The sequence below is a fragment of the Triturus cristatus genome, chromosome 8 (genome assembly GCF_964204655.1).
Source record: "Triturus cristatus chromosome 8, aTriCri1.1, whole genome shotgun sequence".
Classification (NCBI taxonomy): domain Eukaryota; kingdom Metazoa; phylum Chordata; class Amphibia; order Caudata; family Salamandridae; genus Triturus; species Triturus cristatus.
In genome coordinates this window covers 1,433,909,508-1,433,926,982 of record NC_140591.1, presented here as the reverse complement: position 1 = coordinate 1,433,926,982, position 17,475 = coordinate 1,433,909,508, and the positions used below count along the sequence as shown (strand labels likewise).

The window sequence follows — 17,475 nt, the reverse complement described above, 5'->3', positions numbered from 1 at the left end:
ATTTTGTATTTAAAGCTCCCTGAGCCATGGGTTGACGAGCCCGGATCCCGCACCCGCGCGCCGTGAGAGGTACTATACCTGATAATTTTTTGGCAGTCTACTTGGCACCCCGCATACTTACCTGCTCCCTGCTGACGAGAGGCAATTACCTCGAAACACGTGTCCAGGGATGGCATTTTAACTATATACTCGTGGCATAGGTGTACCCGCCGCTGTCACTACATCCTCCAGAATCCTATGGGGCTATTTGCTAGTATGACGAGCGGTGTGCGACCCACCTTGCATTTTGTATTTAAAGCTCCCTGAGACATGGGTTGACGAGCCTGGATCCCGCACCCGCGTGCCGTGAGAGGTACTATACCTGATAATTTTTTGGCAGTCTACTTGGCACCCCGCATACTTACCTGCTCCCTGCTGACGAGAGGCAATTACCTCGAAACACGTGTCCAGGGATGGCATTTTAACTATATACTCGTGGCATAGGTGTACCCGCCGCTGTCACTACATCCTCCAGAATCCTATGGGGCTATTTGCTAGTATGACGAGCGGTGTGCGACCCACCTCGCATTTTGTATTTAAAGCTCCCTGAGCCATGGGTTGACGAGCCCGGATCCCGCACCCGCGCGCCCTGAGAGGTACTATACCTGATAATTTTTTGGCAGTCTACTTGGCACCCCGCATACTTACCTGCTCCCTGCTGACGAGAGGCAATTACCTCGAAACACGTGTCCAGGGATGGCATTTTAACTATATACTCGTGGCATAGGTGTACCCGCCGCTGTCACTACATCCTCCAGAATCCTATGGGGCTATTTGCTAGTATGACGAGCGGTGTGCGACCCACCTCGCAATTTGTATTTAAAGCTCCCTGAGCCATGGGTTGACGAGCCCGGATCCCGCACCCGCGCGCCGTGAGAGGTACTATACCTGATAATTTTTTGGCAGTCTACTTGGCACCCCGCATACTTACCTGCTCCCTGCTGACGAGAGGCAATTACCTCGAAACACGTGTCCAGGGATGGCATTTTAACTATATAATCGTGGCATAGGTGTACCCGCCGCTGTCACTACATCCTCCAGAATCCTATGGGGCTATTTGCTAGTATGACGAGCGGTGTGCGACCCACCTCGCATTTTGTATTTAAAGCTCCCTGAGCCATGGGTTGACGAGCCCGGATCCCGCTCCCGCGCGCCGTGAGAGGTACTATACCTGATAATTTTTTGGCAGTCTACTTGGCACCCCGCATACTTACCTGCTCCCTGCTGACGAGAGGCAATTACCTCGAAACACGTGTCCAGGGATGGCATTTTAACTATATACTCGTGGCATAGGTGTACCCGCCGCTGTCACTACATCCTCCAGAATCCTATGGGGCTATTTGCCAGTATGACGAGCGGTGTGCGACCCACCTCGCATTTTGTATTTAAAGCTCCCTGAGCCATGGGTTGACGAGCCCGGATCCCGCACCCGCGCGCCGTGAGAGGTACTATACCTGATAATTTTTTGGCAGTCTACTTGGCACGCCGCATACTTACCTGCTCCCTGCTGACGAGAGACAATTACCTCGAAACACGTGTCCAGGGATGGCATTTTAACTATATACTCGTGGCATAGGTGTACCCGCCGCTGTCACTACATCCTCCAGAATCCTATGGGGCTATTTGCTAGTATGACGAGCGGTGTGCGACCCACCTCGCATTTTGTATTTAAAGCTCCCTGAGCCATGGGTTGACGAGCCCGGATCCCGCACCCGCGCGCCGTGAGAGGTACTATACCTGATAATTTTTTGGCAGTCTACTTGGCACCCCGCATACTTACCTGCTCCCTGCTGACGAGAGGCAATTACCTCGAAACACGTGTCCAGGGATGGCATTTTAACTATATACTCGTGGCATAGGTGTACCCGCCGCTGTCACTACATCCTCCAGAATCCTATGGGGCTATTTGCTAGTATGACGAGCGGTGTGCGACCCACCTCGCATTTTGTATTTAAAGCTCCCTGAGCCATGGGTTGACGAGCCCGGATCCCGCACCCGCGCGCCGTGAGAGGTACTATACCTGATAATTTTTTGGCAGTCTACTTGGCACCCCGCATACTTACCTGCTCCCTGCTGACGAGAGGCAATTACCTCGAAACACGTGTCCAGGGATGGCATTTTAACTATATACTCGTGGCATAGGTGTACCCGCCGCTGTCACTACATCCTCCAGAATCCTATGGGGCTATTTGCTAGTATGACGAGCGGTGTGCGACCCACCTCGCATTTTGTATTTAAAGCTCCCTGAGCCATGGGTTGACGAGCCCGGATCCCGCACCCGCGCGCCGTGAGAGGTACTATACCTGATCATTTTTTGGCAGTCTACTTGGCACCCCGCATACTTACCTGCTCCCTGCTGACGAGAGGCAATTACCTCGAAACACGTGTCCAGGGATGGCATTTTAACTATATACTCGTGGCATAGGTGTACCCGCCGCTGTCACTACATCCTCCAGAATCCTATGGGGCTATTTGCTAGTATGACGAGCGGTGTGCGACCCACCTCGCATTTTGTATTTAAAGCTCCCTGAGCCATGGGTTGACGAGCCCGGATCCCGCACCCGCGCGCCGTGAGAGGTACTATACCTGATAATTTTTTGGCAGTCTACTTGGCACCCCGCATACTTACCTGCTCCCTGCTGACGAGAGGCAATTACCTCGAAACACGTGTCCAGGGATGGCATTTTAACTATATACTCGTGGCATAGGTGTACCCGCCGCTGTCACTACATCCTCCAGAATCCTATGGGGCTATTTGCTAGTATGACGAGCGGTGTGCGACCCACCTCGCATTTTGTATTTAAAGCTCCCTGAGCCATGGGTTGACGAGCCCGGATCCCGCACCCGCGCGCCGTGAGAGGTACTATACCTGATAATTTTTTGGCAGTCTACTTGGCACCCCGCATACTTACCTGCTCCCTGCTGACGAGAGGCAATTACCTCGAAACACGTGTCCAGGGATGGCATTTTAACTATATACTCGTGGCATAGGTGTACCCGCCGCTGTCACTACATCCTCCAGAATCCTATGGGGCTATTTGCTAGTATGACGAGCGGTGTGCGACCCACCTCGCATTTTGTATTTAAAGCTCCCTGAGCCATGGGTTGACGAGCCCGGATCCCGCACCCGCGCGCCGTGAGAGGTACTATACCTGATAATTTTTTGGCAGTCTACTTGGCACCCCGCATACTTACCTGCTCCCTGCTGACGAGAGGCAATTACCTCGAAACACGTGTCCAGGGATGGCATTTTAACTATATACTCGTGGCATAGGTGTACCCGCCGCTGTCACTACATCCTCCAGAATCCTATGGGGCTATTTGCTAGTATGACGAGCGGTGTGCGACCCACCTCGCATTTTGTATTTAAAGCTCCCTGAGCCATGGGTTGACGAGCCCGGATCCCGCACCCGCGCGCCGTGAGAGGTACTATACCTGATCATTTTTTGGCAGTCTACTTGGCACCCCGCATACTTACCTGCTCCCTGCTGACGAGAGGCAATTACCTCGAAACACGTGTCCAGGGATGGCATTTTAACTATATACTCGTGGCATAGGTGTACCCGCCGCTGTCACTACATCCTCCAGAATCCTATGGGGCTATTTGCTAGTATGACGAGCGGTGTGCGACCCACCTCGCATTTTGTATTTAAAGCTCCCTGAGCCATGGGTTGACGAGCCCGGATCCCGCACCCGCGCGCCGTGAGAGGTACTATACCTGATAATTTTTTGGCAGTCTACTTGGCACCCCGCATACTTACCTGCTCCCTGCTGACGAGAGGCAATTACCTCGAAACACGTGTCCAGGGATGGCATTTTAACTATATACTCGTGGCATAGGTGTACCCGCCGCTGTCACTACATCCTCCAGAATCCTATGGGGCTATTTGCTAGTATGACGAGCGGTGTGCGACCCACCTCGCATTTTGTATTTAAAGCTCCCTGAGCCATGGGTTGACGAGCCCGGATCCCGCACCCGCGCGCCGTGAGAGGTACTATACCTGATAATTTTTTGGCAGTCTACTTGGCACCCCGCATACTTACCTGCTCCCTGCTGACGAGAGGCAATTACCTCGAAACACGTGTCCAGGGATGGCATTTTAACTATATACTCGTGGCATAGGTGTACCCGCCGCTGTCACTACATCCTCCAGAATCCTATGGGGCTATTTGCTAGTATGACGAGCGGTGTGCGACCCACCTCGCATTTTGTATTTAAAGCTCCCTGAGCCATGGGTTGACGAGCCCGGATCCCGCACCCGCGCGCCATGAGAGGTACTATACCTGATAATTTTTTGGCAGTCTACTTGGCACCCCGCATACTTACCTGCTCCCTGCTGACGAGAGGCAATTACCTCGAAACACGTGTCCAGGGATGGCATTTTAACTATATACTAGTGGCATAGGTGTACCCGCCGCTGTCACTACATCCTCCAGAATCCTATGGGGCTATTTGCTAGTATGACGAGCGGTGTGCGACCCACCTCGCATTTTGTATTTAAAGCTCCCTGAGCCATGGGTTGACGAGCCCGGATCCCGCACCCGCGCGCCGTGAGAGGTACTATACCTGATAATTTTTTGGCAGTCTACTTGGCACCCCGCATACTTACCTGCTCCCTGCTGACGAGAGGCAATTACCTCGAAACACGTGTCCAGGGATGGCATTTTAACTATATACTCGTGGCATAGGTGTACCCGCCGCTGTCACTACATCCTCCAGAATCCTATGGGGCTATTTGCTAGTATGACGAGCGGTGTGCGACCCACCTCGCATTTTGTATTTAAAGCTCCCTGAGACATGGGTTGACGAGCCCGGATCCCGCACCCGCGTGCCGTGAGAGGTACTATACCTGATAATTTTTTGGCAGTCTACTTGGCACCCCGCATACTTACCTGCTCCCTGCTGACGAGAGGCAATTACCTCGAAACACGTGTCCAGGGATGGCATTTTAACTATATACTCGTGGCATAGGTGTACCCGCTGCTGTCACTACATCCTCCAGAATCCTATGGGGCTATTTGCTAGTATGACGAGCGGTGTGCGACCCACCTCGCATTTTGTATTTAAAGCTCCCTGAGCCATGGGTTGACGAGCCCGGATCCCGCACCCGCGTGCCGTGAGAGGTACTATACCTGATAATTTTTTGGCAGTCTACTTGGCACCCCGCATACTTACCTGCTCCCTGCTGACGAGAGGCAATTACCTCGAAACACGTGTCCAGGGATGGCATTTTAACTATATACTCGTGGCATAGGTGTACCCGCCGCTGTCACTACATCCTCCAGAATCCTATGGGGCTATTTGCTAGTATGACGAGCGGTGTGCGACCCACCTCGCAATTTGTATTTAAAGCTCCCTGAGCCATGGGTTGACGAGCCCGGATCCCGCACCCGCGCGCCGTGAGAGGTACTATACCTGATAATTTTTTGGCAGTCTACTTGGCACCCCGCATACTTACCTGCTCCCTGCTGACGAGAGGCAATTACCTCGAAACACGTGTCCAGGGATGGCATTTTAACTATATACTCGTGGCATAGGTGTACCCGCCGCTGTCACTACATCCTCCAGAATCCTATGGGGCTATTTGCTAGTATGACGAGCGGTGTGCGACCCACCTCGCATTTTGTATTTAAAGCTCCCTGAGCCATGGGTTGACGAGCCCGGATCCCGCACCCGCGCGCCGTGAGAGGCACTATACCTGATAATTTTTTGGCAGTCTACTTGGCACCCCGCATACTTACCTGCTCCCTGCTGACGAGAGGCAATTACCTCGAAACACGTGTCCAGGGATGGCATTTTAACTATATACTCGTGGCATAGGTGTACCCCCCGCTGTCACTACATCCTCCAGAATCCTATGGGGCTATTTGCTAGTATGACGAGCGGTGTGCGACTCACCTCGCATTTTGTATTTAAAGCTCCCTGAGCCATGGGTTGACGAGCCCGGATCCCGCACCCGCGCGCCGTGAGAGGTACTATACCTGATAATTTTTTGGCAGTCTACTTGGCACCCCGCATACTTACCTGCTCCCTGCTGACGAGAGGCAATTACCTCGAAACACGTGTCCAGGGATGGCATTTTAACTATATACTCGTGGCATAGGTGTACCCGCCGCTGTCACTACATCCTCCAGAATCCTATGGGGCTATTTGCTAGTATGACGAGCGGTGTGCGACCCACCTCGCATTTTGTATTTAAAGCTCCCTGAGCCATGGGTTGACGAGCCCGGATCCCGCACCCGCGCGCCGTGAGAGGTACTATACCTGATCATTTTTTGGCAGTCTACTTGGCACCCCGCATACTTACCTGCTCCCTGCTGACGAGAGGCAATTACCTCGAAACACGTGTCCAGGGATGGCATTTTAACTATATACTCGTGGCATAGGTGTACCCGCCGCTGTCACTACATCCTCCAGAATCCTATGGGGCTATTTGCTAGTATGACGAGCGGTGTGCGACCCACCTCGCATTTTGTATTTAAAGCTCCCTGAGCCATGGGTTGACGAGCCCGGATCCCGCACCCGCGCGCTGTGAGAGGTACTATACCTGATAATTTTTTGACAGTCTACTTGGCACCCCGCATACTTACCTGCTCCCTGCTGACGAGAGGCAATTACCTCGAAACACGTGTCCAGGGATGGCATTTTAACCTTATACTCGTGGCATAGGTGTACCCGCCGCTGTCACTACATCCTCCAGAATCCTATGGGGCTATTTGCTAGTATGACGAGCGGTGTGCGACCCACCTCGCATTTTGTATTTAAAGCTCCCTGAGCCATGGGTTGACGAGCCCGGATCCCGCACCCGCGCGCCGTGAGAGGTACTATACCTGATAATTTTTTGGCAGTCTACTTGGCACCCCGCATACTTACCTGCTCCCTGCTGACGAGAGGCAATTACCTCGAAACACGTGTCCAGGGATGGCATTTTAACCATATACTCGTGGCATAGGTGTACCCGCCGCTGTCACTACATCCTCCAGAATCCTATGGGGCTATTTGCTAGTATGACGAGCAGTGTGCGACCCACCTCGCATTTTGTATTTAAAGCTCCCTGAGCCATGGGTTGACGAGCCCGGATCCCGCACCCGCGCGCCGTGAGAGGTACTATACCTGATAATTTTTTGGCAGTCTACTTGGCACCCCGCATACTTACCTGCTCCCTGCTGACGAGAGGCAATTACCTCGAAACACGTGTCCAGGGATGGCATTTTAACTATATACTCGTGGCATAGGTGTACCCGCCGCTGTCACTACATCCTCCAGAATCCTATGGGGCTATTTGCTAGTATGACGAGCGGTGTGCGACCCACCTCGCATCGAGTATGAATAGTAATAGGTCAATTAGTGGTGTTTGTTTCTTGCTGCATAAGCAAAGGCAAGTGTTAAGCAGAATTTACAAAACACCTTACAACCCTCCTCTTGCTGTTTGGAATGCAGATCTGTTTACATTCGTCTGGATATAAACTGAGGGCATTTTGTAACTTGATTTTTAGTGACACTCTTTCTGGGGTCTTGGAGAAGTGGGCGCAGGTAGCTTGTGGGGAACAATGCAATAGTACACACAGATGTGTGGAAGAACAGACAAGAAGCACTGGTAAAGCCAATAGTTCACACCTTTAAAATTGCTAGCAGAGCTTTTGGCTTTGCTAGTGCTTATTTACATTGACACAATCAAAACAAATGACATTCCGCGATGGGCGGTGGTATTTCACAATGTGTGTGGAGGCGTGCAGACACATGGGCTGCCATCTTGTAATGCATATTTTTTTTTATGAGAGAAAAATATTCGAAAAGGACCTCTGGTGTGCCACTAGGAATGCTATCAGATCAAGGTGGGAGCTGAGACAAACAAGACCATCCAATCATGAGCACGAGTTTGACCCAAAGCCCACTCTTGGGAGCTGAGACAAACAAGACCATCCAATCATGAGCATGAGTCTGACCCAAAGCCCACTCTTGGGAGCTGAGACAAACAAGACCATCCAATCATGAGCAAGGGACTGACCCAAAGCCCACTCTCTGTTTTGTAGTGTTCAAATAGGTCTTCAATAGCAGACAAAGCTGCCTGTAGTCAAGCCTTAAAAACTTTCTTGTATCCATTGTAAAGTTTGTGTGTAATCAAAATGAGGCACGTTGGTCCCCTTCTAGTTGTTAAAAATCGGATGGAAACACAGATTTTAAATAAGATCAACAAAGTATTAATAACATAATAACGTTTTGATTTAGTGGTGTTATGAAGTCTCAAATTATTTAACTGAACCTGCTGAACTGCAGTATGTTTTTTGGTAGATAGGCCTTGTCCATTATTGGCATACCATTTAAGGATAGCCAGTCTTAAATCACTATAACACAGCAGCTCATATATAAGCAAAGTGTCCGCAACTGGACTATCTGGGAAAATGAAATATGGTGCTATCAGGTACTGCGCACTTTCAAAGTCCAAATCCAGAGAATTTACAGGAGCAGAGTCTTGTCAAGTAAATGGAGGCTGGGATAAAGTATTGATCAAAAAGTTTGGATATAGAGAAACTTTAAACGGTTATCAGGATATCAGACAGGCAAGAATCGCCGTTGTGTAAGATATGCAGGGTATTGTTGATAATTTGCAGAAAGGCAGTTCCACTACTGGGTCCAACCCTAAAGCCAGATTGTCAAGGAGTGTGTTGTCATTTTAAATATTTCAGTTGGTGGTTTGTGCAGTTTTTGCAGCTCAGCAACACTTAAGTGGAGGCAAAGGATTGGTGGCCCATTTGACTATCTCTAACAGCTTCTCTGGCCTGTTTATAAAAATATGTTTCTATTATTTTACACAGATAGGCTTTACAAACCAACAATTTTTAATAGAAATCAATAGCCTTTAGCGCCTCATTTCAATAGCGGGCAGTCAGACCGCCACCCACTATCATGTCGAACAGGAGACCAACTGACAAGCAGGTGGCGGTCCAACTGCCCACTTACAATGAGACCGCCGGGCAGGCTGTCGCAATGTGCTCATTTACACAGCGAATTGTGCTGTGGCCCAGGAAAAGGGCTGCACCACAAGCCGGCATGTAAATGAGCACCTCCTGCACCTCCATGCACCATGTGGTATGCCCAGCATTACTTTCTGACAGCCTTTACATGGCGGTGTCCCGCGATTTAAGGCTGTCAGAAAGGGCTATCCAAATCTGGACAGCAGTGCCTGACTCAGCACCGCGGTCATGGTCAGAGACGGCTTTGACACTGACCCATCGGGATCTTAGATCCTGTCAGAGGCGGCAGTCTTGCCTCCCACCACTGTGGGCCGACCTCCACGCATGGCAATGCGGCGGTCGGCCCGCCACCAACAGGCTGTCGGTGGCGGTCTGACCACCATTGTAATGAGGCCCTAGGACTGTTTTTTACATATCTTGTTACACAACCAAATCCCTGCTGCGTTATTAAACTGAAGGGACTGCCCGCCAACTTTCCACATAGTAAATTCTACACACCATTCCTAGTACCTCATCTCCTGACCGACACTTCCCATACAATATAATAATGATATTAAATGTTCACCTCAGGCTTTCCTCCGTGAATCTCATGCTTACCAACCAGAACTTAAACAACCATATTTGGTTCTTGATACCTCCCTAATCCAAAATCCACCCTACACCCTATCTTTACCTCCGCTATAGCTCCCTCCGATATATCACCAATTCATGTGAGACTAGTCCTCATTTGCAACCTTCCCACTGGATCCTTCAGGTAGTAAACACTACCATGCACTGTCACAACTATTTGACTTCTAAAGCAACAATTCCCACAGCATACTCACAGGGCATAATGTCAGGGGGACCAGTCAGTAACGATATCATATTAGCCCATACAACCAGATCGTCAAATAATGTGTCATCTCCCCTCACTATTTTGATATAGATCTCTTCAGCCATAGCACATTCCACCATATCCATAATCCGGCTGCCAATAGTTGATGCCTTAGCGCTCAGCCATTCCGTGGCAATATGTCTTTTATCACGTACAGTACCCAACATTATGAATTTTCTACTCTGACTGCCTTTAGCGCCCTTGGGATAAAGCCTCAATCAGCATTGATTCAATGTGAATGGTATAGGCTTGCTAATAGCCTTGTTTTATGCCTGCCTTACTTTTCCACAGAACGTTTGTATTATTGCACAGTCACATATAATGGGAAAGAAGCCAGCTTCCATTGCCCAAGCATTTATGGCAGAAAGAGCAAAGTGTTGGATATATGTTGCTTAGTTGAGCAGAGGTCAAGTAGGTCATATGCAATCAGTGGGTGTGCAGTGGACCCTACTGAGAGAAATTGTTACTCACAAACAGTCCCTTAGAGATCTTGAGCACCTACAGCTTGAGCGGCCTGACTTGCAGCCAGTGCTGTTAGAGGCAAAGGAGAGGGTGGCGGAACATCAAGGTCATGTTCCTTGCTCGCATGGCTAGCCAATCCCGCTAGGCGCTGTTCGTCGACCCTGGAAGTGGTGACACCGGAAGGTGCCAGACTATATACACAGGGCGAGATAAATCAGTCCTTTGCTGATTTCCGTTCCAGACTTTACTCTGCGAGAATTAATCATCCATGGATGGTTAACTTGTAGAAAATAGGCCTCAGCTAGGCCTACCAGTGCAAGGGGTTCGCCCTTCTCTGCACAGAGTCCTCAGACTATTAGAAAGAAGTTGGCACAGAAACTGAAATAGAAAATACATAGTTTATTAAACCTCAGGAGGTGGAACCACATTCACCCAGCACCCTGTGGTGCTGAATGAAGGTAGCACCCAGAGTAGAAGAACCATGGGTCTTTTATACCCACACAGGGGCTCAGGAAAAGGACGATGCAAGCATACATGAGAAGAGTTACATACATAGATGGTCATACAGAAATGCACCGTAAATAGTATAGGAGGAGCTAGCAGTTGCTGACTCAGGTAGAAACAACCTGATAGTTACAGACTAAAAACAGATGCATGGACAGTTAGATATTCCTGCGCATGTGCAGGGTAGCAGAGTCTAAGTATAGCCAGTCCTTTAAACAGAGCACAAGGGAAGACAAAATGGCTGCCAGAAATACAAAATGGATTCCACAAAATGTACAGGATAGCCTGTAAATACCAGATGGATTCTGCTAACGCTAATTTAATCGCAGCCAATTTACGACAGACGACCCTTTTAGCGTTAGCTGAAGACATCTCCCATAAAAAATGAAAAATATGCATATTAATTTTTAATAAATTTTTTTTCCCCATAAATTTACAAATTCATTGCTAGGTGGGCATTTCTCATTCTAAATATTGTTAAGCGGGTATGTATGAGGTATAAACAGAAGTACAAAGGGAACAGAGAATTGGGTCATACAGATAGCAGGAGAGAGTAATTACTATTATCAGAAACAGAATTATTAGCTTTCTAGTCCTAAGCAAATCCTAGAACCATCCAGTAAAAACATTTTCAAGGTTCCTATGCATTTCAGTTACCATCAATTTCAATATCAAAGTATCCCAACAGTACATATCTAATAAAAACATTTTCGCTAGACTTTTCCAGTGTTTCCTTTATGAGGGCTAGAGTATCTATCATTATACCCAATACAAACATTAAAGCAGTCAGACATATTATTTACAAAAATGATCCTGGATCCAGGGGACCAGGAGGACCATGAGAATTAGGACGAAGAGCTGCAAAGGGTTGCTCCTCCTCAAAAATGGGACGATCAATGGGGTAAATTTTCAACAAAAAGAAAAAGAAGTCCTTGGGAAATTAAAGCCGCTGTACAACCAACCAGAGGGGAGTCTTCTCCCTGTGTCCGTTTGAGCCTCACAGGCAGGCTCTTGTTGTCCCCACGGTGGAGCTGCACAACTCGCAACTCAGGAATCATGGCCTAGTTTCAAGGGAAAAGTTTCTTCTTTCAGGATAGGGCAATCACCCACCAGGGCAAATGCGCTCAGCGATCCTGTCCAGTGTCTCAGGCAGTGCACCAGTTTTCTTCATTTCAATCTAACAGGCACCAGAGACACAGCACCTGTACCCTGAACTCAAGTCCTTCCCTAACTCCTGTATTGCTCTGCTGGCACACTGCTCTTTCGTTGGGGCCATGGATTGCATTCAGTGTGCCCAGGTATCTCCTTTACAGCCACTTTGGGACCAGGATTCAGAGGCCTGATGCTAGGATCTCTGAAGCAACCCTTGTTTCAAAGGGGGTTACCTCAAGCAAAAACCTTCTTCCCTTCCTGGTCGGTCTGTGACTCTCAGCTGGGCATCAAAAGCTTGATCCACGATTTCTCCTTTCTGATTTGTGACCCCGTCTTTCGCCCAAGATAGTAGCAGGGGTACGCTCATCACAATGCTTCCGGCCTTCTACCTTCACTGAGGTCCTGGTTGCCAGCAGTGCCTGTGCAGGTTACCTTCACTTTGACTTCAAGCTGGACTGGTGCTGACTCCTCAAGCTGGATCTGATGTCCGCGCCCCTCTGGCAATGGTTGTAAAGCAGCAAATATCTATTGGTGGACAGAACAAAAAGGTCTTTAGACAAGGCACAGAAATAATCTATCAACAGAGGATAGTCTCAGAATACTTCCTAGTCCAGGGACGCCCCATATATTAACAAGGCACCCTGGAACCACTTTCATATATGTGAGAGTAAATAAAACAACAGTCTGGACCTATTGGCAAGTATAAAAAGAACTCTTTAGTGAACTGACAAGAGTAATACGTCACCCAATGCCAAGCAGTCAAGGAAGTCTGTGTTCATTTCTAAAGACCCTCAAGAAAAAGGAAATGTTATACACGTTTTACTCCTAAACATTGCATTATTTGTACAGGACTGCAGACACTTCTAAAATGATTTTTCTTAATTAAAGCACCTACATTGTATGCTTAGGACCAGGCTCTCATGTTATAGGAGCAACAGGAAAATCTAACACTGCTAATTTAACAGGGATTCCTATTACATACAGAACTAAAAAACTTCAACATAATGGGTACATGTTCTCCAGCGGAACATCTTGTGACTAACAGACTCCTATAAAACAATATTTTCCTCAAAAATGTTTGCTAAGGATCACATAGACCTCTTCCCTGCATTCTACATTTTCACAATCCAAACTATGCAACATTAGTTCTAGTAAGGACTGTCAGTTTATTTACACAAACTAGCTAATAAAACTAACAATGCCCTGGCAAAACTGTATGTAGCATGAGAATAAACAAACAATAGTGGTGTTGTCACCTGAGAATTTTCAAACAAAAACTACCCACAGCTAGTTCCCCTTAAAGATCAAATAAGGAAGCAGCAACCTAGACTACTCATCCTCTCATAATTCCATCAGAGAGGATGGGTAGTAACATAGCAAAATATATTTATTCGTTTTATTAATACTAATAATGTTGAAAACAGTATTACTGAATAGCCAATTAAATGTCTCATGGTTATTTCACAGACAGTTTAGACAGGCTTGAAAAAAAAATTAAGAAAAAGAGAGAGAACACATAAATCTGCCTATCCTTAATTTGTAGAGGAGCTAGCCCCCTTTCCCCAGTTTTGACAGTGAGAAACCTGTACCAGGTTTCATTCTGTCAACACTATCAACCCCAATTTGTAGCAACTGGGCATAAACAAACTCTGAGGAGCGAAATAGCACATTTCAGCTAGCCAAAGAACATATTCCTTTAGCAAATGTACTAGTGCAACATGAGGCCGCATGAAGTCAAACTGAATCCCATTGCTTCCTGAATTCAACCCTAAAAACATTTATACTATATATATATGGCAGAGCCATTGTCCTTTAAAGAGAGGTCACATATACTATGTGCATTGAGTGCACACAAAAACTTGCTTTTACCAAAAAAAAAAAAGGGTAAGCAAAAACCTCTTTCTTCCCCTGCCATTTCGTCTTTCAAATGTCGAAATGTCAAAGCAACGTTGTGCTGAGCCCTACAGGCTTCTAAATGTAGGACTTTGACCTATAACCTATGCAGCTGTTCCCCAGCATGCATGCAAGGTTTTCATGTGGTGCTTCCAAGTCAAAGTGACCCTAAAGACCGAAGACAGAGCAGCAAAACCCACTCTGTGTGTCTACCAGCCATTTCAGAGGTAAGCTTAATAACTTCTGCCAATTTTTGTACATTGATATGTATAAGCAGTGTGCCAAGCGTTTGTCTAGCAGTATAGATGGTCTATGCTTACATATGTGCATTTACTGGGGCGTAAGGCAGTTTAAAAACTGATCTGACTGGAGAAAACTCATTTAAATAGTGAATTTTTACTCAATTTCGACTTTGATTTTCAGGGCACTTAAAAATTAATATCCTACAATGTTTTTGCATAATAGTCATCCCCAGAATGTCCTCTACATATCCCAGAGATGTGGCATCAAAAATGTATAATGTATACCCTTATAAAAATGAGTTTTGTACGCCTGGGTAAAGTAACATTTTCACATGTAATTGACCCCCTATTGCTGTATAACACGGCTTAAATGCAATTTGGATGCTAGGAGGTCACAGTATCATTATTAGGCATTATAAATAGTAAAAAACGAATTTGTTTTTGCACCTATTTGAAATAACATTTTTTTTATATATAATCAAAATATATTTTTTTGTTAATAAATCTAATCATTTTGATGAGTCTACATATGAAAAGCGAGCTGCATCCCTTGCCTATTATATTGAAACACATTAATTCTTAGCCCTAAGCACAGAAGCTTATCTTGAAACATCTTAAGTCTGCGCCACTTTCAAATGAAGGACAGCCATTATTATTTAACATCAAAAACCACTCTTATCCTTATTTTAAAAAAAGCATTAAGAAAAGAAATCCCTACTGTCAATCTGCAAAAATAATGAAACTACATTTCTAACTTTGGAAACAGCAGTCTGAAATGCAGAATTTTACTCCGTGTTTTTGACTTCAACTATTCTCTGTAGCCGGAGTCCGAGATAGAAATGGTCTTGTTGACACAGCTGTTTAACACGTAAAGGTGTCGAAATTCACACGCCTTGCAAGTCAACCCTTCAAGCCAACACAAATCTGTTGTGCTGTATAATGTGAATGCCTTTGAATACCCTATACAAAAGATAAATGCTGTGACATTTTGTATCTGAATTTAGTCTATTGTAAAACACACAATTTCGTTTTTCTCTTTACACAGGTCATCTTAATTTTAACTTTCTAAAGGTAAAACTCTTATCCGATAATCCATGTTAATTTTGCGCCACAATTTCCACTGAGAAAATTAATTCTCAATTGGAAAATCGTTTTTATATAGGCATATAGCCCTTAAAATTTCAAGCAAGAGCATCATTTTACTTTTTGTGTAGGATTAATGCAACAGTTTTTAAAAAAAATACAAACATTTTTCTATGGAAAGTCTAACTGGTCTTTGCACAAAATAGGGCAGAGGAAGGCTCCTTGGGTTTCGTTCCTCAGCTGCCCTGTCTCATCAGAGAAGCTAAACCTCAGCGCAGAACCGGGCCACAGCGAGTGCTCCTAGCCCCCACCTTTCTCCAAGGCTGTCCTGCTGCAAGCATTACACATTTTCATGTCAGTGAAGCTTTCTAAGCAGTGATTTCACCTCCTGGTTCACTCCTCTATTTTTAGCCCCCACCTTACAAGCTGCAAGGTCAAAATCTGCCTTGCACAGCCCTGAAGCTGTCAAAGACAAAAAGCCTTCCTAATGTTATCTAAACTGCAATAATTTGCCCTATGGAAACATTTATTTTAATATACAATTTCTTTTCAAGGGTCATAAATTTAGGTTCAATTCTCAGATTAGCAGGTTCAGCTTAAATTAGAACGTACAACCCTGTGGACCCAGCACATTGGCTCACTGAACCACCAAGAACACAAAGCTGCATAGGAACAATTTGCAAATTCGAAATACCCACAATTTTTTCAAGCTAAACTTTTAACGGGTCCCTAATTACTCTTCATTAATACTTTTGTACATTAAGGGTGTCATCAAATCACAGGGGTTGCTCTTTCTCTTGCTACACCCCTCTCAATTTCCTTTTGCGACTTATTGATGGTGATGAGACCAAATTAAATTTACTCCTTAACAATTTCACTTCTCAGAATTCTTTCACATATTCACAGTCATTCAATCACACGCTTTTTCCAGTGCTAGCAACATCCAAAACACAATTTACCACACCATAACATGTAAACACACATTTAACCCACAGATCAACACTTAAGACAGAAACAAAAGACAGCCCACAGACTGTACTTAAACCAAACCATTTGTAAATACTAGTTGCAAGTCATATTCACCAGATTTGGCTGGCAGAACACCAAAAAAAAACCGCTCTGCATCTCATCACTTATGAATGTTACTAAGTGCACAGACCAGGATCCTTTTATGTACATATTTAGTTCCTCGGGGTACTAGTCACCACTTACAAGTATTTTTATTCCATAATGCGCTGTACATTATAGAAGAAAGACCATACTTAATATACATATCCCTATTAGGCGTCCCCTCCGGGGGGGGGGGGGGCAGTTGTGCTTCATCAAGTCTGCATCTTGGTACCATTCCAAAGGCAACACATCTTTTGAAGTGTGCTAAAGACAGATATGCCAAAAATAGTGCAGAATATGCAATATTATAATCAAAGTAGCACTTAAGGTACCTTTAGTACGATGTGCCGTTCAAATCAATTCAGTTAGAGAAAATTCTCCTCATTACCTGCCTATGTGAATTGCAAGTCACATATGTCAAAACAAACCAAGTTGGCCAACACAAAACATACCATACTCAAAGCCACAGTAAGCGTTACTAAACTACCTTACCAATCACAGGCATCAAAACCAACAGCAAGCGCCGCAGGCACTTACCAATCACTTGGTGTTCAGATTCATCCTGCCAAGTTCTAAAATCGACCAAATGGTCACTGCACGGTGAATCAACAGAAGAGATCTCAGTCGAGGACCGGTGCCACCTGGATGGTCAGATCAGAAAGAAAGGAAAAGTCGCAGTGGATGCCAAGACTCTGGTCTTATCGGGCAGTGATCACGTCCAGTGCGAGATTCCAATCCTTCGTCGCGACCAATCCTTTGGGCATCCGAGTCACCGATGAGCCCCAAGTTGAGGCGCCAATTGTAGAAAATAGGCCTCAGCTAGGCCTACCAGTGCAAGGGGTTCGCCCTTCTCTGCACAGAGTCCTCAGACTATTAGAAAGAAGTTGGCACAGAAACTGAAATAGAAAATACATAGTTTATTAAACCTCAGGAGGTGGAACCACATTCACCCAGCACCCTGTGGTGCTGAATGAAGGTAGCACCCAGAGTAGAAGAACCATGGGTCTTTTATACCCACACAGGGGCTCAGGAAAAGGACGATGCAAGCATACATGAGAAGAGTTACATACATAGATGGTCATACAGAAATGCACCGTAAATAGTATAGGAGGAGCTAGCAGTTGCTGACTCAGGTAGAAA

General features: G+C 46.3%; 2 long non-coding RNA genes across 2 annotated transcripts in view; one reads left to right on the top strand and one right to left on the bottom strand.

Moving 5' to 3' along the window:
- Positions 1–10,730: 10,730 nt before the first annotated feature.
- Positions 10,731–16,860, bottom strand: LOC146805888 (uncharacterized). The gene is made up of 2 exons (XR_014967935.1): positions 15,644–16,860; positions 10,731–15,536 (listed from the first exon to the last, which is right to left on the bottom strand). It is a non-coding gene; the product is annotated as an uncharacterized LOC146805888 (long non-coding RNA).
- LOC146805887 (uncharacterized) overlaps positions 14,070–17,475 on the top strand; it is a 280,965-nt gene continuing 277,559 nt past the window's right edge. The window contains exon 1 of the long non-coding RNA XR_014967936.1: positions 14,070–14,127. This is a non-coding gene — a long non-coding RNA (uncharacterized LOC146805887). The remainder of the gene's footprint in view (positions 14,128–17,475) is intronic.